Raw genomic sequence first — 24925 nt, 5'->3', positions numbered from 1 at the left:
CTGACTATATATTATCCCTTGCTATGTGATAGTTAGCCAAAGATGTAATACCCTTTATCCAATTATTTCTTTTATTTTTTTAATACAACTCAAGTAAATTTAGTACATAAAACAAAAATATGACAAGGCCAAGTAAAATGAAGGCTCAGTGTTTGGTATAAGTGAAAAAATTATTCATGAACATTCAACATAGGTCAATTGCTACTAAAATACTTGCCAGAGAGAAGAGCTTCAAGATGGTGGAAGAGTAAGATGTGGAGATCACCTTCCTCCCCACAAATACATCAGAAATACATCTACACGTGGAACAACTTCTACAGAACACCTACTGAATGCTGGCAGAAGACCTCAGACCTCCAAAAAGGCATGAAACTCCCCACGTACCTGGGTAGGGCAAAAGAGAAAAGAAAAAACAGAGACAAAAGAATAGAGACAGGACCTGCACCTCGGGGAGGGAGCCGTGAAGGAGGAAAGGTTTCCACACACTAGAAGCCCCTTCTCGGGCGGAGACAGCGGGTGGCGGAGGGGGAGCTTTGAAGCCGCGGAGGAGAGCGCAGCCACAGGCGTGCGGAGTGCAAAGTGGAGAGATTCCCGCACAGAGGATCCGTGCCGACCAGCACTCACCAGCCCAAGAGGCTTGTCTGCTCACCCGCCAGGGCGGGCGGGGCTGGGAGCTGAGGCTTGGGCTTCGGTCGGAGCGCAGGGAGAGGACTGAGGTTGGCGGCGTGAACACAGCCTGTGACGTTAGTGCGCCACAGCTGGCCAGGAGGGAGTCCGGGGAAAAGTCTGGACCTGCCGAAGAGGCAAGAGACTTTTTCTTCCCTCTTTGTTTCCTGGTGCACGAGGAGAGGGGATTAAGAGCGCTGCTTAAAGGAGCTCCAGAGACGGGTGTGAGCCGTGGCTAACAGCGCAGACCCCAGAGACGGGCAGGAGATGCTAAGGCTGCTGCTGCCGCCACCAAGGGGCCTATGTGCGATCACAGGTCACTGTCCACACACCCCTTCCCGGGAGCCTGTGCAGCCCGCCACTGCCAGGGTCCCGGGATCCAGGGACAACTTCCCCGGGAGAATGCATGGCGTGCCTCAGGCTGGCGCAACATTACAGCGGCCTCTGCCGCCGCAGGCTCGCCCCGCACTCCAGACCCCTCCCTCCGTCCGGCCTGAGTGAGCCAGAGCCCCCGAATCAGCGGCTCCTTTAACTCTGTCCTGTCTGAGCGAAGAACAGACTCCCTCAGGTGACCTACACACAGAGGCGGGGCCAAATCCAAAGCTGAACCCCAGGAGCTGTGCGAACAAAGAAGAGAAAGAGCAATCTCTCCCAGCAGCCTCAGGAGCAGGGGATTAAAGCTCCACAGTCAATTTGATGTACCTGCATCTGTGGAATACCTGAATAGACAACGAATCATCCCAAACTGAGGAGGTGGACTTTGAGAGCAACGATATATATATATTTCTTTTTTCCCCTTTTTCTCTTTACGTGAGTGTCTATGTGTATGCTTCTGTGTGAGATTTTGTCCGTATAGCTTTGCTTTTACCATTTGTCCTAGGGTTTTGTCTGTCCATTTCTTTTTTTTTTTTTTTTAGTATAGTTTTTAGCACTTGTTATAATTGGTGGATTTGGTTTGGTTGCTCTCTTCTTTCTTTCTTTCTTTTTTTTATTACTTTAAAAAACTTTTTAATAATTACTTTTTAATAACTTTTATTTTCTTTTACCTTCTTCTTTCTTTCTTTTTTTTTTCTCCCTTTTATTCTGAGTCATGTGGATGACAGGCTCTTGGTGCTCCAGCCAGGCATCAGGGCTGTGCCTCTGAGGTGGGAGAGGCAAGTTCAGGACATTGGTCCACAAAGGACCTTCCAGCTCCATGTAATATCAAACGGCAAAAATCTCCCAGAGATCTCCATCTCAATGCCAAGACCCAGCTCCACTCAAAAGACCAGCAAGCTACAGTGCTGGTTACCCTATGCCAAACAACTAGCAAGACAGGAACACAACCCCACTCATTAGCAGAGAGGCTGCCTAAAATCATAATAAGGCCACAGACACCCCAAAACACACCACCAGATGTGGACCTGCCCACCAGAAAGACAAGATCTGGCCTCATCCACCAGAACACAGGCACTAGTCCCCTCCACCAGGAAACCTACACAACCCACTGAACCAACCTTAGCCACTGGGGACAGACACCAAAAACAACAGGAACTACGAACCTGCAGCCTGTGAAAAGAAGACCCCAAACACAGTAAGTTAAGCAAAATGAGAATACAGAGAAATGCACAGCAGATGAAGGATCAAGGTAAAAATGCACCAGACCTAACAAATGAAGAGGAAATAGGCAGTCTACCTGAAAAAGAATGCAGAATAATGATAGTAAAGATGATCTAAATCTTGGAAATAGAATGGAGAAAATACAAGAAACGTTTAACAAGGACCTAGAAGAACGAAAGAGCAGAGAAACAGTGATGAACAACACAATAAATGAAATTAAAAATACTCTAGAAGGGATCAATAGCAGAATAACTGAGGCAGGAGAACAGATAAGTGACCTGGAAGATAAAATAGTGAAAATAACTACCGCAGTGCAGAAAAAAGAAAAAATAATGAAAAGAATTGAGGAAAGTCTCAGAGACCTCTGGGACAACATTAAACGCACCAACATTTGAATTATAGGGGTCCCGGAAGAAGAAGAGAAAAAGAAAGGGACTGAGAAAATATTTGAAGAGATTATAGTTGAAAACTTCCCTAATATGGGAAAGGAAATAGTTAATCAAGTCCAGGAAGCACAGAGAGTCTCATACAGGATAAATCCAAGGAGAAACACGCCAAGACACATATTAATCAAACTATCAAAAATTAAATGCAAAGAAAAAATATTAAAAGCAGCAAGGGAAAAACAACAAATAACACACAAGGGAATCCCCATAAGGTTAAAAGCTGATCTTTCAGCAGAAACTCTGCAAGCCAGAAGGGAGTGGCAGGACATATTTAAAGTGATGAAGGGGAAAAACCTACAACCAAGATTACCCTACCCAGCAGGAATCTCATTCAGATTTGACGGAGAAATTAAAACCTTTACAGTCAAGCAAAAGCTAAGAGAATTCAGCACCACCAAACCAGCTCTACAACAAATGCTAAAGGAACTTCTCTAGGCAGGAAACACAAGAGAAGGAAAAGACCTACAATAACAAACCCAAAACAATTAAGAAAATGGTAATAGGAATATACATATCGATAATTACCTTAAATGTAAATGGATTAAATGCTCCAACGAAAAGACATAGACTGGCTGAATCCATACAAAAACAAGACCCATATATAGGCTGTCTACAAGAGACCCACTTCAGACCTAGGGACACATACAGACTGAAAGTGAAGGGATGGAAAAAGATATTCCATGCAAATGGAAATCAAAAGAAAGCTGGAGTAGCAATTCTCATATCAGACAAAATAGACTTTAAAATAAAGACTATTACAAGAGACAAAGAAGGACACTACATAATGATCAAGGAATTGATCCAAAAAGAAGATATAACAATTGTAAATATTTATGCACCCAATATAGGAGCACCTCAATACATAAGGCACATACTAACACCCATTAAAGGGGAAATCGACAGTAACACAATCGTAGCAGGGGACTTTAACACCCCACTTTCACCAATGGACAGATCATCCAAAATGAAAATAAATAAGGAAACACAAGCATTAAATGATACATTAAACAAGATGGACTTAACTGATATTTCTAGGACATTCCATCCAGAAACAACAGAATACACTTTCTTCTCAAGTGCTCACAGAACATTCTCCAGGATAGATCATATGTTGGGTCACAAATCAAGCCTCAGTAAATTTAAGAAAATTGAAATTGTATCAAGTACCATTTCCGACCACAACACTATGAGACTAGATATCAATTACAGGGGAAAAAAATCTCTAAAAAGTACAAACATATGGAGGTTAAACAATACACTACTTAATAACCAAGAGATCACTGAAGAAATCAAAGAGGAAATCAAAAAATACCTAGAAGAAAATGACAATGAAAACAGGACGACCCAAAACCTATTGGATGCAGCAAAAGCAGTTCTAAGAAGGAAGTTTATAGCAATAAAATCCTATGTTAAGAAACAAGAAACATCTCAAATAAACAACCTAACCTTATACCTAAAACAATTAGAGAAAGAAAAACAAAAGAAACCCCAAACTTAGCAGAAGGAAAGAAATCATAAAAACCAGATCAGAAATAAATGAAAAATAAATGAAGGAAATGATAGCAAAGATCAATAAAACTAAGAGCTGGTTCTTTGAGAAGATAAACAAAATTGATAAACCATTAGCCAGACTCATCAAGAAAAAAAGGGAGAAGACTCAAATCAATAGAATTAGAAATGAAAAAGGAGAAGTAACAACTGACACTGCAGAAATATAAGATCATGAGAGATTACTACAAGCAACTCTATGCCAATAAAATGGACAACGTGGAAGAAATGGACAAATTCTTAGAAATGCACAATCTGCCAAGACTGAATCAGGAAAAAATAGAAAATATGAACAGACCAATCACAAGCACTGAAATTGAAACTGTGATTAAAAATCTTCCAACAAACAAAAGCCCAGAACCAGATGGCTTCACAGGCTAATTCTTTCAAACATTTAGAGAAGAGCTGACACCTATCCTTCTCAAACTCTTACAAAATACAGCAGAGGGAGGAACACTCCCAAACCCATTCTATGAGGCCACCATCACCCTGATACCAAAACCAGACAAAGATGTCACAAAGAAAGAAAACTACAGGCCAATATCACTGATGAACATAGATGGAAAAATCCTCAACAAAATACTAGCAAACAAATCCAACAGCACATTAAAAGGATCATACACCATTATCAAGTGGGGTTTATCCCAGGAATGCAAGGATTTTTCAATATACGCAAATCAATCAATGTGATACACCATATTAACAAACTGAAGAATAAAATCCATATGATCATCTCAATTGATGCAGAGAAAGCTTTCGACAAAATTCAACACACGTTTATAATAAAAACCCTCCAGAAATTAGGCACAGAGGGAACTTACCTCAACATAATAAACGCCATATATGACAAACCCACAGCCAACATCGTCCTCAATGGTGAAAAACTGAAAGCATTTGCACTATGATGAGGAACAAGACAAGGTTGCCCACTCTCACCATGGTTATTCAACATAGTTTTGGAAGTTTTAGCCACAGCAATCAGAGAAGAAAAAGAAATAAAAGGAATCCAAATCGGAAAAGAAGTAAAGCTGTCACTGTTTGCAGATGACATGATACTATACATAGAGAATCCTAAAGATGCTACCAGAAAACTACTAGAGCTAATCAATGAATTTGGTAAAGTAGCAGGATACAAAATTAATGCACAGAAATCTCTTGCATTCCTATACACTAATGATGGAAAATTTGAAAGTGAAATTAAGAAAATACTCCCATTTACCATTGCAACAAAAAGAATAAAATACCTAGGAATAAACCTACCTAAGGAGATAAAAGACCTGTATGCAGAAAATTATAAGACACTGATGAAAGAAATTAAAGATGATACAAACAGATGGAGAGAAATACCATGTTCTTGGATTGGAAGAATCAACATTGTGAAAATGACTCTACCCAAAGCAATCTACAGGTTCAATGCAATCCCTATCAAACTACCACTGGCATTTTTCACAGAACTAGAACAAAAAAATTCACAATTTGTATGGAAACACAAAAGACCCCAAATAGCCAAAGCAATCTTTAGAAAGAAAAACGGAGCTGGAGTACTCAGGCTTCCTGTCTTCAGACTATACTACAAAGCTACAGTAATCAAGACAGTATGGTACTTCCACAAAAACAGAAATATAGATCAATGGAATAGGATAGAAAGCCCAGAGATAAACCCACGCACACATGGTCACCTTATCTTTGATAAAGGAGGCAAGAATATACAGTGGAGAAAAGAAAGCCTCTTCAATAAGTGGTGCTGGGAAAACTGGACAACTACATGTAAAAGAATGAAATTAGGACACTCCCTAACACCATACACAAAAATAAACTCAAAATGGATTAAAGACCTAAATGTAAGGCCAGAAACTATCAAACTCTTAGAGGGAAACATAGGCAGAACACTCTATGACATAAATCACAGCAAGATCCTTTTTGACCCAACTCCTAGAGAAATGGAAATAAAAACAAAAATAAACAAATGGGACCTAATGAAACTTAAAAGCTTTTGCACAGCAAAGGAAACCATAAACAAGAACAAAAAACAACCCTCAGAATGTGATAAAATATTTGCAAATGAAGCAACTGACAAAGGATTAATCTCCAAAATTTACAAGCAGCTCATGCAGCTCAATATCAAAAAAACAAACAACCCAATCCAAAACTGGGCAGAAGACCTAAATAGACATTTCTCCAAAGAAGATATACAGATTGCCAACAAACATATGAAAGAATGCTTAACATCATTAATCATTAGAGAAATGCAAATCAAAACTTCAATGAGATATCATCTCACACCAGTCAGAACGGCCATCATCAAAAAATCTACAAACAATAAATGCTGGAGAGCGTGTGGAGAAAAGGGAACCCTCTTGCACTGCTGGTGGGAATGTGAATTGGTACAGCCACTATGGAGCACAGTATGGAGGTTCCTTAAAAAACTACAAATAGAACTACCATATGACCCAGCAATACCACTACTGGGCATATACCCTGAGAAAACCATAATTCAAAAAGAGTCATGTACCAAAATGTTCATTGCAGCTCTATTTACAATAGCCAGGAGATGGAAGCATCCTAGGTGTCCATCAACAGATGAATGGATAAAGAAGATGCAGCACATATATACAATGGAATATTACTCAGCCATAAAAAGAAACGAAATTGAGTTACTTGTAGTTAGGTGGATGGACCTAGAGTCTGTCATACAGAGTGAAGTAAGTCAGAAAGAGAAAAACAAATACCATATGCTAATACATATATATGGAATCTAAAAAACAAACAACAAAATGGTCATGAAGAACCTAGGGGCAAGACGGGAATAAAGGCGCAGACCTTCTAGAGAATGGACTTGAGGATACGGGGTTGGGGGGAAATGGTAAGCTGGCACAAAATGAGAGAGTGGCATGGACATATATACACTACCAAATGTAAAACAGATAGCTAGTGGGAAGCACCGCATAGCACAGGGAGATCAGCTCCGTGCTTTGTGACCACCTAGAGGGTGGAAGGGAGGGAGATGCAAGAGGGAAGAGTTATGGGGATATATGTATAACTGATTCACTTTGTTATAAAGCAGAAACTAACACACCATTGTAAAGCAATTATACTCCAATAAAGATGTAAATAAATAAATATATAAAATTAAATAAAATACTTTCCAGAATTTAATAACTAACTTTTATATAGTGTTGATCCAATTATATCTTAATGGATACTCATATTTACAAATTAAATCAATAGTACTTCTTGTCTCATATAACTGGACAGTACTTCACCCTTTTCATCTTTATTTACATAATTGTATAGATTTTGTTATTGATTTTTTGTAGCAATAATACCATCAAACTTCATGAACCACAAAAGTCTAAGAACAGACTTCAGTGCATTCCTAGTCTGTCTTGAGGATCACTTCCAACAGAGACCATAGCCTAGATCTCTTTCTGTACAGTACCTCAGAGCCAGAAACATATCAACCATCACCCGTGATTCATACCCCACCAGCGGTCCCATCTCAGTCCAGGATTTGCCCTCTTTCTCCTCGTTCATTTGCACACTCGTTGATTTTTAATTTTTAATTGCCTAATAATAATAAAATAAATTTACGTGAAGCACAAAAACTCAAGAACAAGAGTTTCAAGTATCCCTAACACCTGTACATAGAATAATTTCCCTCAGCAACTATATCTTTCATTAATCAATCTTAGTTTGCACCTGTTCATTAAGGGACGTATGTGACATATGAAACCCATAGTGGGCCATGGCTAACTTCTTAGATTATACTTAATACATGTTTTTAACAAAACAGTGAATATTCTTAAACAAGCCCCCCACACCAAGATAAGGGCTTTGACTATTACTCACATTGGTCTCTTTGCTCCTAATACAGAATTCACAGCCAGGGCAAAAGGCTTACATCAGTTCAGTTCATTCATTCTGAGTATAAGCAATGCAGATAATAAAATATTGAGACATTCTTCCCATTAATACATGTTTTTCTCATTTCATTTTCTTAATATTTAAGTATTTATTATTTTATAGTGTGATAAACTTCTTTTTATCTAAAGTAAACAAACTACTCAAACTCATGACTGACTCAAAGCAAGAAGACAGACTAATACATATAACTGTCTATATCATCCTTACCCCAAAGTGTAACCTGCTTGATCCATTTATCACTTAATGAACTCTCATGGTTCTAAGTTATATTAATAGTAATTCATACCTCACCACATATTTTCATAATTTGATATGCTTCACCCTTTTCATCTTTATACACTGACATATCTGTTTATTCTTTCATTTATTCACTTAATAAAATCAAAATCCATGAAGCACCAAAGACTGAGAATATGATCCTTGAATATTACTGAAATCTCTCCATGGGCTCATTCCCACAAATGTAAACACTTAATATCTTTTTGTAATGGACCTCAGTAGTTCGTAGATGTTTTCATCATAAAATATATTTCAGAATCGGTCCATGGTTGGCCTTTTCTTCATATAATTTGTATATTGTTTCTATATATAGCATGAACCCACCATCAGCACTACAATACTGACTAGTACTTACGTATCCTATGTGCTCCGTCCTCATAATGAAAATAGCTTACATCGTTATCAATTAAGGAATGTGTAGGGAAAACCTAAAACAAATTTAAAGAGCTATAAAATGAATGACATGGACTCAACCTGTTTTTAAAATCATCCTAAGTGATCAAATTAATCATAATCAAATTAATCATAAACTTTGGTTCCTCATCCTTAGTATAGGCCTAACCTTGTTTGATTTTGTTCATGTATGTAGCCACGTACTCATTTTAAATATACATTCCTAAACATACTGGCAGCCTACAGATCTTGGTCTTTTCAGCATGCTTAAATCAGTTCAGGGGCACCCATTTTGTAGAGTACAAAGATGATGTTAAAAGAATGAGACATTTTCTCCATTGGACCGTGCTTTTCTCCTTTCCTTTACTTAGACTTTTAGATGTTTATTAATTAATGTATTTGTTATTTCTTTAAAAATGAGCAACCTGGAACTCATCACTGACACACAGCAACAGCACTAACTATTATGACATATATTTGACTTTATCGGTGATTCTCAAAACGTTGTTTCCTGATAGGCAGCATTAGCAGAACTTGGGAACGTGTTAGGAATGCAGATTAGCGGACCCGACACTAATTTTACTGAATCAGAAATGCTGAGAGTGGGACCAGCAATCTGTAGTTTAACAAGCCCTTCGGGTGATTCTGATTCTCACTCAAGAACACTGCTCTATTATTAACCTATCCCAGAGAGGTAAAACCCTTGATCTACTGGTTTCTTAATGCACTGCTGTGCTTCAGAATTATGTGAACAAAAATTTCTCTCACAACGTTTTTTCTTAATTAACCCAGCTTTACTCTCTTTATCTATCTACCTATCACCTATCTATCCGTCTTTTGATTCTTTACTTTATTCCCTTAGAATAATGTAATAAGTCCCCATGATCCATTTAAACCCCAGAATTAGTTGCTTGAAAATTACTGAAATCTAGCTATACACTTATTCCCACAGATATCTCAAATCTCCTTTTGAAATGAACTTCAGTGATGCAGAAACGAATTAATCACAAGACACATTCAGACTGCATTCCATTCACATCATGGATCCGTGCTTGACTCGTTTTCATTTAACTTCTGCATTCTTTAAAGATGTCAGAAAGAACGACCATGGGCCCGCCAACCACTCCACATCCAAACACCGTAAATATCTGACATTTTCCTGTGGGTTGCTTCACTCAATTCACAGCTTAGGTCTTTTCCACAGAGGAATGTTTATAAACTGTGGTGCAAACCTAGTATGGAATAAGTAGCTGTGAAAGTGAATGTAAAACCCTCAAACTTTTAAAAACTTGTACTGAATTCGATGACTTCATAAAACTTGCCACATTGCATATCTTCAGCATATATCCATATTTGGTCTTCTTTGAATTTATTTGTCGGTAGCTATTTATTAATAGCTTTAATTTTCATTCATCCATTCTTTAATGCGTGAAAGAATCTGACAAACTATTCGTGTCGTAAAGAAAATGCAAAATGTTTAACTTCCCAGAAACCAAGAGACAAATGCCTATTGTGTGTATCTGTCTAATCCCCCTTATTCAAACTGGCCAGAGCTAAGATTCGTTTTTCTCAAGAGGAACATAACAGGAGTAAAACTGATGAATCATGTTTCATCACTGGCCAGGTGCTTTGTCCCCTTTGATCTTATTAAGGTATTAACTTAGTTATTAATTTATAATACTAAGATCAGTATCCTTGTATACAAACTCAATTCAATAACACTCATTAATAGTAACTGCATCCAGCCCCTCATTGTCATTAAGCATCAAGGGACTATATACTTTTTATTCCCAACTTTATTTAGGAGTAATTGACAAACATAGTTTGCATATATTTAAAATGTACAACATGAAGATTTGATTTACGTATACACTGTGGAATGATTACCAATGGAACACTGAAGCCAAGGGCTTGATCATAACTTGTCATGTGACACATTTTTGTCACTGGTTCATGTTAAGCCTTCTTTAATGTAGTAAGGGGGTTCAATTATATAAACTTTTTTTTTTCCCGTTTCTTAATTAAAAAAAAAAAATGCCTGCAACCCAAAGATAACCCAGAACATAAACATCAACAATTACAAACATCTTTCTCTGGGTCTCATGATATAAAAGCCGCTACATGTTTATAATAGACTTCGGTTCCTTAGAAATAGATTGGTCATGATGTTTATCACATACTCTATGGTTATTCCAGATTTGGCCCTATTTTTCCTTCATTTATTCATACATTTGCTTAGTTATTATTGTATTGATTAACTTTTAACAAGCAATCAATATCTATGAAACTCAAAAGCCCAAAAATAAGATCCTTGGATATCCTTAACAAGTCTTTATAGGCTCATTTATATCAGAAGAACGGACTAGATTTCTTTTTGCTTTGGACTTCGGCGTTCTAGGTAAGCATTGCTCATCCTTGACTCACATGCCACCAGTCCCCAATATTACTTCAGACTCCATCCTCTGTTTTTCATTCAATTATAATTTTGTTTAGAGATAAATCGTTAATTCATAATAAGAAACATATACTCATAAATTTTTAAAGTAGTTTTAATATCCCTAACATCTGTATGTAGAATCAGTTTTTACAGAGTGAAAAGTCCAGATCTCTTTTGTTAATCGGCCTTGTGTTGAATGTACAGATTAGTCATCATATTTGCTTCATTTTCACATCTAACTTTACTTATTGTTAGTCCAAGGTTAGCATGGACTAATCCCTAACATCTGTCTGTAGAATTATTTCCCTCCTCAAACCATCTCTTCCATTAATTGACCTCAATGTTTTGACTTGGATGAATAAACATAATGCTTCATATTAATTGCATTTGGGGGCCATGGTTGGCATTCACTGATTATATTTCACATTTTTAAATAATACAATGAATACCCTTAAACAAACAACCCAAACCGAGGCAATAACTTTGACTATTACTCACATTGGTCACCATGCTCTAAACCATAGAACTTGCGATCATAGAAGAATCATTAAGCCAGCTTGAGGGGGTCCATTCTGAGTAGTACAGAGCAGACGAGATGATTTTAAAAGGCTGAGACCTAATCAACATTGGTCCTTGTATTTCACCTTTCATTTAGTGAGTTATTTAGGAAATTAGCAACTTGGGAAAATGTTTACTTAATGTCTCCTAAGTAAACAAACAATAACGATCTTGCCACTGACACAGAATATGGACATTGCATATTAACTACTTCACACTGCCTATAAAATCCTTAGCCAGAGGTAACACCTTGTATGATTTGTTTCCTAATAAATAGAAGTATTTTCAAAATATGTTAATAGTATTTCTTGTCTTGCTACATATTTTTATAATTGGACAATACTTAATGACCTTCACCTTTATTTATGTATGTATTTATCGATTATTTCATTGATCTGACTATAAAAATAGAGAATGCATGAACGTAAACCAAAAATGAGATTCTTGTATATTCATGGCATCTGTCTATAGGATCACTTCACACAGGGCAATGGACTAGTTTCCATTTGCATTGGACCTCAGAGTTCCAGACACAGATTCATCATACACAACATACATGACTACACCAATAGTCATCATCGATCCAGTATTGTCCCTCCTTTTCTTCAATGGTTTGTACATTGTCCATTGATTAATTCATTAATTCACTAATAATAATTTTTAAACCCTATTATTCACAGAAACCCAAGAAGAGCCTTGATAGCCCTAAACTGTATACAGGATAATTCTCACATCAATATATCTCTCTCATTTATTATTCCGATTTTCCTATATGCATTAATCAATATAATCACCCCCATATTTATATAATCAATTCCATATTTGTCACTGGGCTATAGTTAGCCTTATGCAATTATACTTCACATTAATACTTCATAATGATACAGTGAATATGCTTTTTTAAAAAACACTAAAATAAGACAAGAATTTTGACTGTTACTCACATTGGTCTGTATGCTCCTAACACACGGGTGCAACCATAGACCTGGTACCCATGGAAGATGCTTAAATCAGCTCAGGTGTGTCCATTCTGAGGCCTACAGAGCAGAGCAGATGATAAAGATAATTGAGACCTTATTTCCATTGATCCCTGCTTTCCACCGTCCAGTTACTCAGTCATTTAGGTATTTATATATTTTTCATGATATGGATTTTCTTTTCTCTTAACAAAGGAAACTCTCTCAAACTTGAAACTGATCCAGTAAATAAAACTGACTCTTATTCATCAGCCTACGTGATTCTTAGCCACAAAGGTAACATCCTTGATTCATTCATTTCTTAGGAGGCAGCAGTGTCTTCTTTAATTTTTATGAGTAATATTTCTTGCCTCACCACATATGTTCATAGTTGGACAATGCTTAACATTCTTCTTTATCTATTTACTTCTATTTTATTCTACCGTCAAGCCACTAGTAATAATAAATCTAAATCTATGAACTCAAAATAAGAACACAATATTTGTATATTTCTGACATCTGTCTGCTGCAGGGGTCTCCGACCCCCAGACTGCGGACCGGTGCTGGTCCAAGGCCTGTTAGGAACCGGGCTGCACAGCAGGAGGTGAGCAGCGGGCGAGCGAGCGAAGCTTCGTCTGCCGCTCCCCATCGCTGCTCTCCATCGCTCGCATTGCCGCATGAACCATCTCCCTCCGTGCCATCCGTGGAAAAATTGTCTTCCACGAAACCGGTCCCTGGTGCCAAAAATGTTGGGGACCGCTGGTCTACTGGATCATTTCCAAAAGAGAGATTCAACTAATTATGTTTTGTGTTGGAGCCCGGAGTTCCAGACACGTAGTATTCATTGTTTATAACTCATATGCCACCAGTTGTCATTACCGGTATATGTTTCTCTTTTTCTTCATTAATTTCTGCATCTGTATTAAATAAATCAAACTAATTCACTGATAATAATATAATGAATACATGATTCCAAAACCCAAGAGCAAGATATTTGCATATCCCAAGCATAATATATGGAGCCATATCCCATGTAGACTTTATCTCTTTGATCAGTGGATTTCAATGTTGATTAAATAACATAATATTTCATATGATGATTAAATTTGGACATAGTTCATTTTAATTATATTTATTATTTTTTTAAATAATACTGTGAAACCTTTAAACAAATAACCCAAACCAAGACAAGAAATTTGACCTTTGACCGTTACTCACCTTTGTCTCTTTCCTGACACGGGAGCAACATGACGATCTTAATCAGCTTGGAAGATCCATTCTGAATAGTACCAAGCAGAGAAGAAAATAAAAAGATGGAGACATTCTCTCTATTGATTCATTGTCTCCACCATCCAGATACATAGTCATTTAGGTATTTACTGATTAATGGTAATATTTATTTATTTTCCTCTTAACAAATTCAGCATCAAAGTTGTAACTCACTCAGATCAGAAACTGTACATATCACTGTCTATACCATCCTTAGTCAAAGATGTAATACACTTGATCCATTTAATATTGATTTCAATTTATATTAGTATTATTTTCTTTACTATACACTTTAAAGATGAACAATACTTCAGCCTCTTCATTTTTACTTACACATTTGTTTATTTATTCTGCCACTTATTCTTTTAGAATAAGGTTTTGTAAAATTCACAGACACAAACATCAAGAACAATATCTTTGTATATTCCTGACATCTGTCTATAGAATCACTTTAAACAGGAGGAATGGGCTGGATTTCTTTGTGCTGGACCTCAGAGTTTCAGACACACAAGTACTCATCGTATACAACTCATACGTCACTAGCCATCATCATCGGTCCACGATTGGACTCTTTCTTCATTCTGATCTATATTTACTGATCAATTCATCAATAATAATAAAATAAATATCTGTGAATCACAAATACTCAAGGACTACTAGATCCTTAATATCCTTAATATCTATCTATAGAATCATTTGCCTCATTGAATATTCTTCTTTCATTAATCATCTTCATTGAGGCAAATACCTATTAAGCAACATAACATCTCATGTCAATTCTATATTTATCCATAGACCATGACTAGCCTTCTTTGAATACATTTATTTATTATCACAGCGAATAAACGAACACCCAAACCAAGAGAAGAATCTGACAATTACTTACATGGACCACATGTACTTATACACAGGACAACCAGCAGAGTTCCTGATCATGGTCAATGCTTAACCAATACAGGTGCATCCATTCTGAGGAATACAAAGCAGAGAAGATGATAAGAAGATTGACAGACACTCCACTGATACGTACATTTCAACTTTCACATGGTCACTTACTTAGGAAAACAGTACATTGGGGTCATGTTTATTCATTTATTCTTAACAAACAAAACAGCATCAAGCTTGACACAGACAAATAATAAGAACTTTGATCGTTATTTACTGTCTGCATCATTCTCAACCAAAGAGGTCAGACATTTGAGCCACTTACACTTCCTAATGAACTTCAGTATTTTCAATCAATGTTAATGGTTTTTATTGACTCACCACATATATGAAGAGTGAATATGCTTCAGCCTCTTCATCTTAACTTATTTACACTTGTGCATTGATTATTTCTTTGGGCTAATTTTTATAGTATCAATAAAATCAAAGACTCATAAACACAAACCAAGAAGATTGTTCTTTTATTTTCCTAATACTTGTCAGTAATAGCATGCCAAATAGAGGTGACAAATTATACTTCTTTTTTACTGGACCTCAGAGTTTCAGACACATAGTATTCATCATCCATGACTCATACGATATCAGTCATCATCACTGGTCCATATATGGGCCTCTATTTCTTTATTCTCATCGGCATAGTTCACTGATTAATTCATTAAGTGACTGATATTATATTTCACACTTGTACAATATAGTGAATACTTGAGAAAAAAAACTCTCAAAGACATGAATTTAATTACTGTATTACTCACATTGGTCTATAGAGCACAGGACCGTGCAAGATGCTTAAACCCACCAGCATGCATCCATTCTGAGGAGTACAGAGCAGAGCAGAAAAAAAAAAAATTTGAGACGTTCTCTGAATTGGTCCTGGTTTTCTTCATTTTATTTACTCAGACATGAAAGTATTATTTTCCATAATTTATACACATATATAAGCATAAATATAAATATAATATGATCCTTAGAAAAACGATCCTAACATCTTTCCATAAGATCACTTCAAAGAGAGGCAACAGATTATACTTCCTTTTTGATTGGACCTCAGAGTTTCAGACACAAAGTAGTCATCGTCCATGGCTCATACTCCACCAACAGTCATCACTGGTCCATGCCTGAGCCTCTGTTTCTTCATTTTCGTGGACATTTTCTATGACTGGTGTTTTGAATTATATTTCACACTTTTAACAGTGCAGTGAATACCCTTAAAAAAAACTTCTTAAACACAAGAACTTAACCTTTACTCACATTCATCTCTAGGCTCTTAACACACAGAGGAAAACATAGAAAATGCTTGAATCAGCTTGAGTGTGTCGTTTCTGGGGAGTACAAGATGAGGCGGATGATTAAAAATCTAGACCTTTCAAAAGAAGATCCACGTCAGTCTTTGTTTACATCATTTCATTTTTTCATTTACAAAAGTATTTATTAATTTTTCCAAATATATGTACATATGAGATATATACCTATGAAACAAGATTGACATCCTCTACTGAGACAGACCCAGGCCTATAAAACTAGGTATTACTTATCGAGGTCAGTGTCTGTATGATCTTTAGGAAAAGAGGTAACACCGTTGGTCCATTTATTTCTTAACATGCATCAGTTTCCTCAGTTTATATTAATAGTATTTCTTGCCTCTCGTGTATATTCATAGGTGGGCAAAGCATCAGCCTCATTTTTATTTATTTGTTTATTGGCTCTATCATGGATCGATTTATATTAATAATATATAAATCCATGAATCCAAAATTACAAGAACAGTATCCTTGTAAACTCTTAACATCGATCCACAGGATCATTTGTGAGAGAGGAAACAGATTAGATTTTGTTTTGTGCTGGACCTCAGACTTCCAGACATGTGGCATTCATCGTATAAGACTCCTAGGTCATCAGACATCATCACTGATCTGGGGTTGGGCCCCTTTTTCTTCATTCTCCTCTACAGTTGTTTATACATTAATTCATCAACCTACTAATAAAAATTAAGTAAATATATGTGAATTACAAAAATGCAAGGACAAGAGCCTTCAGTATCCCTGTCATTTATCTTTAGAATCATTGCCTAATTGAATATACCTCTTCCATTAATCATCATTGTTGTAAAAACAGATTAATCAACATAATGTTTCAGACACTTCCAATTTAATCGCTGGACCATAGTTGGTCTTTTTTCTTATATTTAATACATTTTTAATTATTACAGGGATACCCTGAACAAATCACCCAAACCAGGACAAGAACTTTGATTATTACTCACACTGGACTTAATGCTCCTACACAGAGATGCTCCCATGAGCTCCTGAGTTCAGGGTCCTCTTTCTGAGAAGTACAAAGCAAAACAGATATAACAAGATCAAGACATTATCTCCATGGTTCTGTGCACTCCACCTTACATTTAGTCAATCATTCAGTAATATGTTAATCTGGGATAATACTTAACAAATTTCCTCTTTAAAAAATGAATAAGATCAGACTCGCTATGGACTCAGAATAAGAACGTCTCTATCAGCATGAGCCAAAGAGGTAAGGCACTCGAACCACTCGAACCACTTATTTTTCGTAATGGCGTTCAGTATTCTCAGCACGTTTTAACAGCTTCCATCGCCTTACCCCATATCTCAAGAGTGCATGTGCTTCATGCTCAGCATCCTCGCTTTTTTATATTTGTACACTGATTCTTTAATTGATCCATTTATAATAAAAGAATCAAAATTCACAAAAAATAGTCTAAGAAAAGAGTCCCTTTAGATTCCTGAAATCAGTCTATAGGATTTCAAGCAGCGGCAACAGACTATATTTCTTTCTGATTGGACCTCAGATTCCAGAATGAAGTAGTCATCATCCGTGACTCATACTCCACCAGCGGTCATCATCGATCCACATGTCAGTCTCTTTTTGCTCATCCTCCTGTACATTAGCTCATTAATTAATTTCTTATCCACTGATATTAATTTTTAAAACCCCATGATTCACATAAAAACAAAGAATAAGAACCTTGGGGCTTCCCTGGTGGCGCAGTGGTTGAGAATCTACCTGCCAATGCAGGGGACACGGGTTCTAGCCCTGGTCTGGGAAGATCCCACAGGCCGCGGAGAAACTGGGCCTGTGAGCCACAATTACTGAGCCTGCGCGTCTGGAGCCTATGCTCCGCAACAACAGAGGCCGCGATAGCGAAAGGCCCGTGCACCGCGATGAAGAGTGGCCCCCGCTTGCCACAACCAGAGAAAGCCCTCGCGCAGAAACGAAGACCCAACACAGCCATAAATAAATAAATAAGATAAATTTAAGAATAAGAACCTTGACTATTTTACTTCTGTCCATAGAATCATTTATCACATTGATATCTCTCTTTCATTAATTACTCTTACAATACCATAAATTGATTAATAAATACTATTGGTAATAATCCCATATTTATCACTGGCCATGGATGGCCAATAAGTACACTTTTTTAAAAAACGTTTCGAATGAAGACATGAACGTTATTACTCACATTGGTCTCTACACACCAAAGACGTGGAGACAACCAGAGAACGTGACCACGAGAGAATTTTCCAATCAGCTCGACTGGTCCATTCTGAGGAATATAAAGCAGAGTAGATGATGTTTTAAAAATGAGACTGGGCTTCCCTGGTGGCGCAGTGGTTAAGAATCCTCCTGCCGATGCAGGGGACACGGGTTTGAGCCCTAGTCCGGGAAGATCCCATGTGCCACGGAGCAACTAAGCCCGTGTGCCACAACTACTGAGCCTGTGCTCTAGAGCCCACGAGCCGCAACTACTGAGCCCATGTGCCACAACTACTAAAGCCCGTGCGCCTAGAGCCCGTGCTCCACAACAAGAGAAGCCACCGCAATGAGAAGCCTGCGCACCACAACGAAGAGTAGCCCCCACTCGCCGCAACTAGAGAAAGCCGGCGTGCAGCAACGAAGACCCGACGCAGCCAAAAATAAATAAATAAAATAAATTTATAAAAATGAGACCTTGTCTGAATTGATTTTTCCTTTTCACAATATATTCGTTCAGTCCTTTAGGTAGTTATTAATTTTTAAAAATTTAGATTTTACCTCTTAACGAAAGGAACAAACTTAAATTTGATACTGACCTAGAAAATAAAATTGACTCTAATTATGAATCTATATGATCCTTAGCCAAAGAGGTGACACTCTTGATACATTTATTTCTAAAGAGGCATCAATATTTTCAATTTTTATTAATAGTAATTCTTGCCTCACCACAAATGCTCACAGTTGAACAATGCTTCACTCTCTTTTTATCTGTTTATTTATTATTTCTTTAATGGTCCTTTATCTATTTATTGATACTTCTTCAACAGTAATATCATTCATCCATTCATTAACAATAATAAATTTAATCAATGAATCCAGGGTAAGAACATGGTCTCTGTATATTTCTAATATCTGCCTACAAGATCATTTCCAACACAGGTATTTGACGAATTATGTTTCGTGTTGGACCTCAAAGTTCCAGACACATATTATTCATCATCCACAACACATACACCACCAGTTGTCTTCATTGGTTCAGGTTTGGCTGTCTTTTTCCTCCTTCATTTATCAAGTAAATCATTAATTTATTAATAACAATAAAATAAACACATAATTCACAAAATCCAAGAATAGGATCCTTGAATATTCCCAACATCTGTCTATAGAACTGTTTCACACATGGACTGATTCTCTTTATTAACCAACCTCAATGGTGCACAATACTGATGACTCAACATAATGTTTCATATCATATTTATCATTGGGCCATAGTTAACTTTTTTATTATGTTTAATACTTTTAATAATTCAATGAATACCTTTAAACAAATGACCCAATCTAAGATGACAAACTTGACCATTACTCACCTTTGTCTCTTTCTAATACAGAGGCAATAGGACAATCTTGATCACAGCAGAAGCTGAAATCAGCTGGGGCATCAATTCTGAATAGTACCAAGCAGAGCAGGTGATAAAAAGTTTGATATTCTCTCCATTGATCCATACTTTCCACCATTCATATACATAGTCATTTAGGTATTTATTAATTTATGGTAATATTTATTTGTTTTTTCCTTAATAAAACAAACATCAAGCTTGCAATAGACTCAGATCAATAACTGACTATTACATATCACTGTCTATATCATCCTTACTCAAAAATGCATAATATACTTGATCTGTTAATTATCCATTCTAACTTATATTAATATTATTTCTCTTTACTATGTATTTAAGTAATGAACAGTACTTAACCCTCTTCATCTTTAGTCACTTATATACTTGTTTATTCGGCCAGTAACATTTTATAATAATATTTTTTAAAACTCGTGAACCACAAAGAATAAAACAAGGTCCCTATATATTCCTGACATCTGTCTATAGGAACACTTCCAACGGAGGAAATGGACTAGATTTCTTTTGCTGGACCTCAGAGTTTCAGACACACAGTATTCATCATATACGACTCATATGCCATCAGTCATCATCATGGTCCAAGCTTAGACTCTTTTTCTTTATTCTCATCGACATTTGTTTACTGATCACTTTATTAATTCATTAATAATAATAAAATAAATATCTGTGAGTCAAAAAACTCAAGGACCAGATCTTAAATACTAACTTCTGCCTATAGAATCTTTTGCCTCATGGAATGTACTTATTTCAATAATCATCCTCATTGTGGGAAATATCGATTAATCAACACAAAGTTTCATGTCAATTCCATGGTAATCATTAAGCCATGTTTGGCCATCTTTGAATATATTTAATAATTTTTAGTATTACACTGAATATCCTATACAAACCACCTAAACCATGAGAGGAATCTGTTCTTCACATTGGTCTTCATGCTCTTACACACAAGGCCATCCATGGAGGTCCTGATCATGGCCAAATACATAAATAGGTTCCAGTGTACTCATTCTGAGTCGTAAAAAGCAGGAGAGATAATAACAACATTGAGATACTCGTTATTGATCCACACATTCCACCTTCATCTAGTCAGTCATTTAGGAATATCATAAATTCAGGTCATATTTCTTATTTTTCTCTTAGAAAAAAGAACAATATCAAACCTGGTACTACCATAGAATAAGAACTTTGACTGTTATTCATTTTCTAGATCATTCTTAGCCAAAGAGGTATGACATTTGCACCATTTACATTTCCAAATGAACTTCAGTATTTTCAATCAATATTAATAGTTTTTATTGCCTTACCACATATATTAAGAGTGAATATGCTTCAACCTCTTCATCTTAACTCATTTATACTTACACTTATTTCTTTGGGCTATTTTTTTAAAGTAAAATCAAAATTCATGAACACAAAACAAGAAAATTGCTCTTTTATTTTCCTAATATTTGTCTATGGTGTAATACCAAATAGAGGCAACAGATTATATTTCTTTTATTTACTGAACCTGAGTTTCAGACATGTAGTATTCATCATCCATAACTCATATGATATCAGTCATCATCATTGGTCCATACATGGGCCTCTATTTCTTCATTCTCATCTGCATAAGTTCATTGATTAACTCATTATTACTAATATTAATTCTATTCCACACTTCTAACAATACAGTGAATATTTGAGGAAAAAGAGAAGCTCTCAAAGACATGAATTTGCTTACTGCATTACTCACATTGGTCTATAGAGCACGTGACCATGAAAGATGCTTAAATCCACTAGCGTCCATCCGTTCTGAGGAGTACAGAGCAGAGCAGATGATAGAAAAAAATTGAGACTTTCTCTAAATTGGTCCTTGTTTTCCTCATTTCATTTACTCAGCCACAAAGGTATTTATTATTTTCCATGATTTATACACATACATAAGCATAAATATGAATATAATGACATGATCCTTAGAAAAAGAGCTAACACCCTTGGTCCATCCATTTATTAATATGCATCAGTTTCTTCAATTTATATTAATAGTACTTCTTGCCTCACCACATATACTCATGGTTGATAAGGCTTCATTCTTGTTTTTATTTAGTTATACTTTGTTTATTGGTTATATCATTGATCTTTTTATATTAATAACATAGAAATTCATGGATCCAAAATTAGAAGAACAATATCCTTGTTTATAGGGATGATTTGCAAGACAGGAAACAGACTAGATTTTGTTTTGTGTTGGACCTCAGACTTCCAGACACATGGTATTCATCGTATATGACTCCTACGCCACCAGATGTCATCATTGGTCCAGTTTTGCGACTCTTTTTCTTCCTCCCATCTACTTCTGTTTAGTGATTAATTTATCAATTTACTGATGGTAATTAAATAAATATCTATGAGTCACAAAAGCTCAAGGACAAGAGCCTTCAGTATCTTTATAATTTTCTTTAGAACCACTGCCTAATTGAGTACACTTCTTTCATTAATCACCCTCATCATTCTAAAGATGGATTAATCAACAGAATGATTCATACATTTCCAATTTAATCACTGGACCATGGTTATTATTTTTTCTTATAGTGAATATTTTTTTTAATATTTCAAAGAATACCCTAAACAAACTACCCACAGTAAGATGAGACCACTGACTATTACTCACATTGGTTTCCATGTACAGGCAAATTCAGAGACTGTTGACCAAGACATATGTTTAAATCAGCTAAAGCGTGTCCATTCTAAAGCACAGAATGCAGAGTAGATGATAACATGATTGAGATGTTTCCTCTACTGATCTTTGTATCTACATTTAATTTTCAGTGATTATGTTATATATGAATTGGGTAATATATAACTTTTTCCTAAGAAAACAAACCACATTGAACTTTCTACTAACCCAGAGTAAATACTGGCCGTTATTTATATTATCTATAACATCCTTAGCTAGAGGAAACACCCTTGAACCATTTATTTCTTAACTGACTTAGTGTTTCCATATTTATTAATATTATCTCTAGCCTTAAATTTCTTCATAATTGGACGACGCTTCACCCTCTTCATCTTATTTATTTACATCTGTACATTGATTCTTTATTGATTCATTTATTATAATAGAATCAAAATCCATAAACACAAAGACCCCTGAGCATGAGCTTTATAAAATAAATCCTAAATCTGTCTATAGGATCATTTCCAACAGAGGCAATAAACTAGATTTCTTTTTTATGTTGGACCTCAGAGTTCCAGACACATATTCATCATCCACGATGCGTATGCCACCAGTGGTCATCATTGCTCCAGGCTTGGCCCCTTTTCTTCCCCACTCTCATCTACCTTTGTTTAGTAATTAATTCAACAAATTCTCTAATAGGAATAAAATGGATACCTATGAAGCACAAAAAACCTAGAACATAGGCCTTGAATCGTTTAACTTCTGTCTATAGAATCGTTTACTACACTCATATATCTCTTTCATTAATCACCCTCAAAGTTTCATATAGGGATGAATCAATATAATGCTGCATTATTAATCAATGGACCATGTCTGGCATTCTTTGCTTATATTCATACTTTTCAAATAGAGTGTTTACCCATAAAAACTCACATTCGTTTCTATGTGCCAAACACAGAGACAACCAGACATCTTGTGACCTTAGATGAATCCTTAAATCAGCTCCAATGTATCCATGCTGAGAAGTACAAAGCACAGAAGGTGATTTTTAAAAATTGAGACCTTATCTGCATTGACTTTGCTCTCCACATTTCAGCTATTCAGCCTCTTAGGGATTTATTAACTTTCATAATTTACAGTGCTTCACTTATTCATATTTATTTGTTTATATTGAGTGACTCTTTCATTTATCTGTTTATACTAATAAAATCAAAGTTCTTGAACACAAAAACCAAGAACACAATCCTTGTATATTACTAACATCTGTGAGTATGGCAATTTCCAACAGAGGAAATAGACTAGGTCTCCTATTGTGTTGGACCTCAGAGTTCTGGACACATAGTATTCACCATCCATGACTCATACACTACCAGTGGTCATCATTGGTCCAGGCTCAGCCCACTTTTTCTTCATTCACTTCTACATTTCTTTACCGATTAAATTATTGATAAAGCAACAATTGTAAAATAAATATCTATGAGTAAAAAAAAACTTGAAAATAAGACCTTCGAGAATCTCTACAAACATATGGACACCAAGGGGGGAAAGCGCGGGGGTGGGGTGGGGGTGGGGGTATGAATTGGGAGATTGGGATTGACATTCATACACTAATATGCATAAAATAGACAACTAATAAGAACCTGCTGTATAAAAAATTAATTAATTAAATAAAATTCAAAGAAAAAAGAATCTCTAACATCTCTCTATAGAATCATTTGCCTCCTTGAATTTACATTTCGCTAATCACCTACGTGGTTGCAAATATTGATTCATCAATATAATGTTTCATGTCAGTTCTGTATTTATTAGGGGGCCATGCTTGGCCTTTTTTATTATATTTAACTATTTTTTAATATTACAGTTAACGTCCTAAACAAATCACCAAAAACAAGACAAGAACTTTGACTATTTCTTACACTTAGAGCTCACGATCATGCAAGACGTTTAAGTTGGCTTGGTGCACCCACTCTAAGAAGTACAAAGCAGAGAAGATTAAAAAAGAAAAACTGAGATATTATCTTCATTAATCCTTGTATTTCACCTTCAATTACATCAGTAATTTAGGTATTCATTAATTGGGGGTAATATTTATTGATATTTCCCTCAAAAAAACATCAAACTTGCCACTGAGCCAGAATAGGAATGATAATTATTACTTGTACTTTCTATAGAACCATTAGCCAAAGAAATATCATAAAACCATGTCCTTCTTAATTGAATCAGTGTTTTTAACATATATTAACAGATTCTCTTACTTCATGACATATTATCATAATTGGACAATGCTTCACCCTCTTTATTTATTTGTATACAGTTGACCC

General features: G+C 36.0%; 1 long non-coding RNA gene and 13 other non-coding genes across 18 annotated transcripts; all 14 read right to left on the bottom strand.

The window, feature by feature from the left end:
* Window positions 1-58: 58 nt before the first annotated feature.
* LOC117199759 (uncharacterized) lies at window positions 59-24077 on the bottom strand. Of its 5 annotated transcripts, XR_007475437.1 has the most exons (13): window positions 21678-24077; window positions 20839-20953; window positions 19898-19974; window positions 18517-18600; window positions 17281-17342; window positions 16269-16339; window positions 15773-15831; window positions 14962-15044; window positions 14025-14085; window positions 12795-12887; window positions 8818-8890; window positions 8109-8180; window positions 60-384 (listed from the first exon to the last, which is right to left on the bottom strand). It is a non-coding gene; the product is annotated as an uncharacterized LOC117199759 (long non-coding RNA). The 5 variants fall into 5 exon arrangements; XR_007475435.1 differs by having other exon boundaries at window positions 19898-20953; XR_007475436.1 differs by having other exon boundaries at window positions 61-384; window positions 20839-24077.
* Window positions 12362-12436, bottom strand: LOC117200362 (small nucleolar RNA SNORD113/SNORD114 family). Its single transcript, XR_004481873.1, has one exon. It is a non-coding gene; the product is annotated as a small nucleolar RNA SNORD113/SNORD114 family (small nucleolar RNA).
* Window positions 13618-13692, bottom strand: LOC117200174 (small nucleolar RNA SNORD113/SNORD114 family). Its single transcript, XR_004481651.1, has one exon. It is a non-coding gene; the product is annotated as a small nucleolar RNA SNORD113/SNORD114 family (small nucleolar RNA).
* On the bottom strand, window positions 14560-14635 carry LOC117200342 (small nucleolar RNA SNORD113/SNORD114 family). Its single transcript, XR_004481831.1, has one exon. It is a non-coding gene; the product is annotated as a small nucleolar RNA SNORD113/SNORD114 family (small nucleolar RNA).
* LOC117200317 (small nucleolar RNA SNORD113/SNORD114 family) lies at window positions 15548-15622 on the bottom strand. The gene has a single exon (XR_004481799.1). It is a non-coding gene; the product is annotated as a small nucleolar RNA SNORD113/SNORD114 family (small nucleolar RNA).
* On the bottom strand, window positions 16058-16132 carry LOC117200320 (small nucleolar RNA SNORD113/SNORD114 family). Its single transcript, XR_004481803.1, has one exon. It is a non-coding gene; the product is annotated as a small nucleolar RNA SNORD113/SNORD114 family (small nucleolar RNA).
* On the bottom strand, window positions 16859-16933 carry LOC117200358 (small nucleolar RNA SNORD113/SNORD114 family). Its single transcript, XR_004481866.1, has one exon. It is a non-coding gene; the product is annotated as a small nucleolar RNA SNORD113/SNORD114 family (small nucleolar RNA).
* Window positions 17831-17903, bottom strand: LOC117200343 (small nucleolar RNA SNORD113/SNORD114 family). The gene has a single exon (XR_004481834.1). It is a non-coding gene; the product is annotated as a small nucleolar RNA SNORD113/SNORD114 family (small nucleolar RNA).
* On the bottom strand, window positions 19494-19568 carry LOC117200338 (small nucleolar RNA SNORD113/SNORD114 family). The gene has a single exon (XR_004481826.1). It is a non-coding gene; the product is annotated as a small nucleolar RNA SNORD113/SNORD114 family (small nucleolar RNA).
* Window positions 20453-20526, bottom strand: LOC117200326 (small nucleolar RNA SNORD113/SNORD114 family). Its single transcript, XR_004481809.1, has one exon. It is a non-coding gene; the product is annotated as a small nucleolar RNA SNORD113/SNORD114 family (small nucleolar RNA).
* On the bottom strand, window positions 21447-21519 carry LOC117200359 (small nucleolar RNA SNORD113/SNORD114 family). Its single transcript, XR_004481869.1, has one exon. It is a non-coding gene; the product is annotated as a small nucleolar RNA SNORD113/SNORD114 family (small nucleolar RNA).
* On the bottom strand, window positions 22172-22246 carry LOC117200311 (small nucleolar RNA SNORD113/SNORD114 family). Its single transcript, XR_004481792.1, has one exon. It is a non-coding gene; the product is annotated as a small nucleolar RNA SNORD113/SNORD114 family (small nucleolar RNA).
* On the bottom strand, window positions 23161-23232 carry LOC117200337 (small nucleolar RNA SNORD113/SNORD114 family). The gene has a single exon (XR_004481825.1). It is a non-coding gene; the product is annotated as a small nucleolar RNA SNORD113/SNORD114 family (small nucleolar RNA).
* LOC117200314 (small nucleolar RNA SNORD113/SNORD114 family) lies at window positions 23920-23994 on the bottom strand. The gene has a single exon (XR_004481795.1). It is a non-coding gene; the product is annotated as a small nucleolar RNA SNORD113/SNORD114 family (small nucleolar RNA).
* Window positions 24078-24925: the final 848 nt, after the last annotated feature.

This window comes from Orcinus orca, chromosome 2, assembly GCF_937001465.1.
Source record: "Orcinus orca chromosome 2, mOrcOrc1.1, whole genome shotgun sequence".
Classification (NCBI taxonomy): Eukaryota; Metazoa; Chordata; class Mammalia; order Artiodactyla; family Delphinidae; genus Orcinus; species Orcinus orca.
The sequence above is the reverse complement of the archived record's forward strand: the minus strand, read 5'-3'. Positions and strand labels throughout refer to the sequence as shown.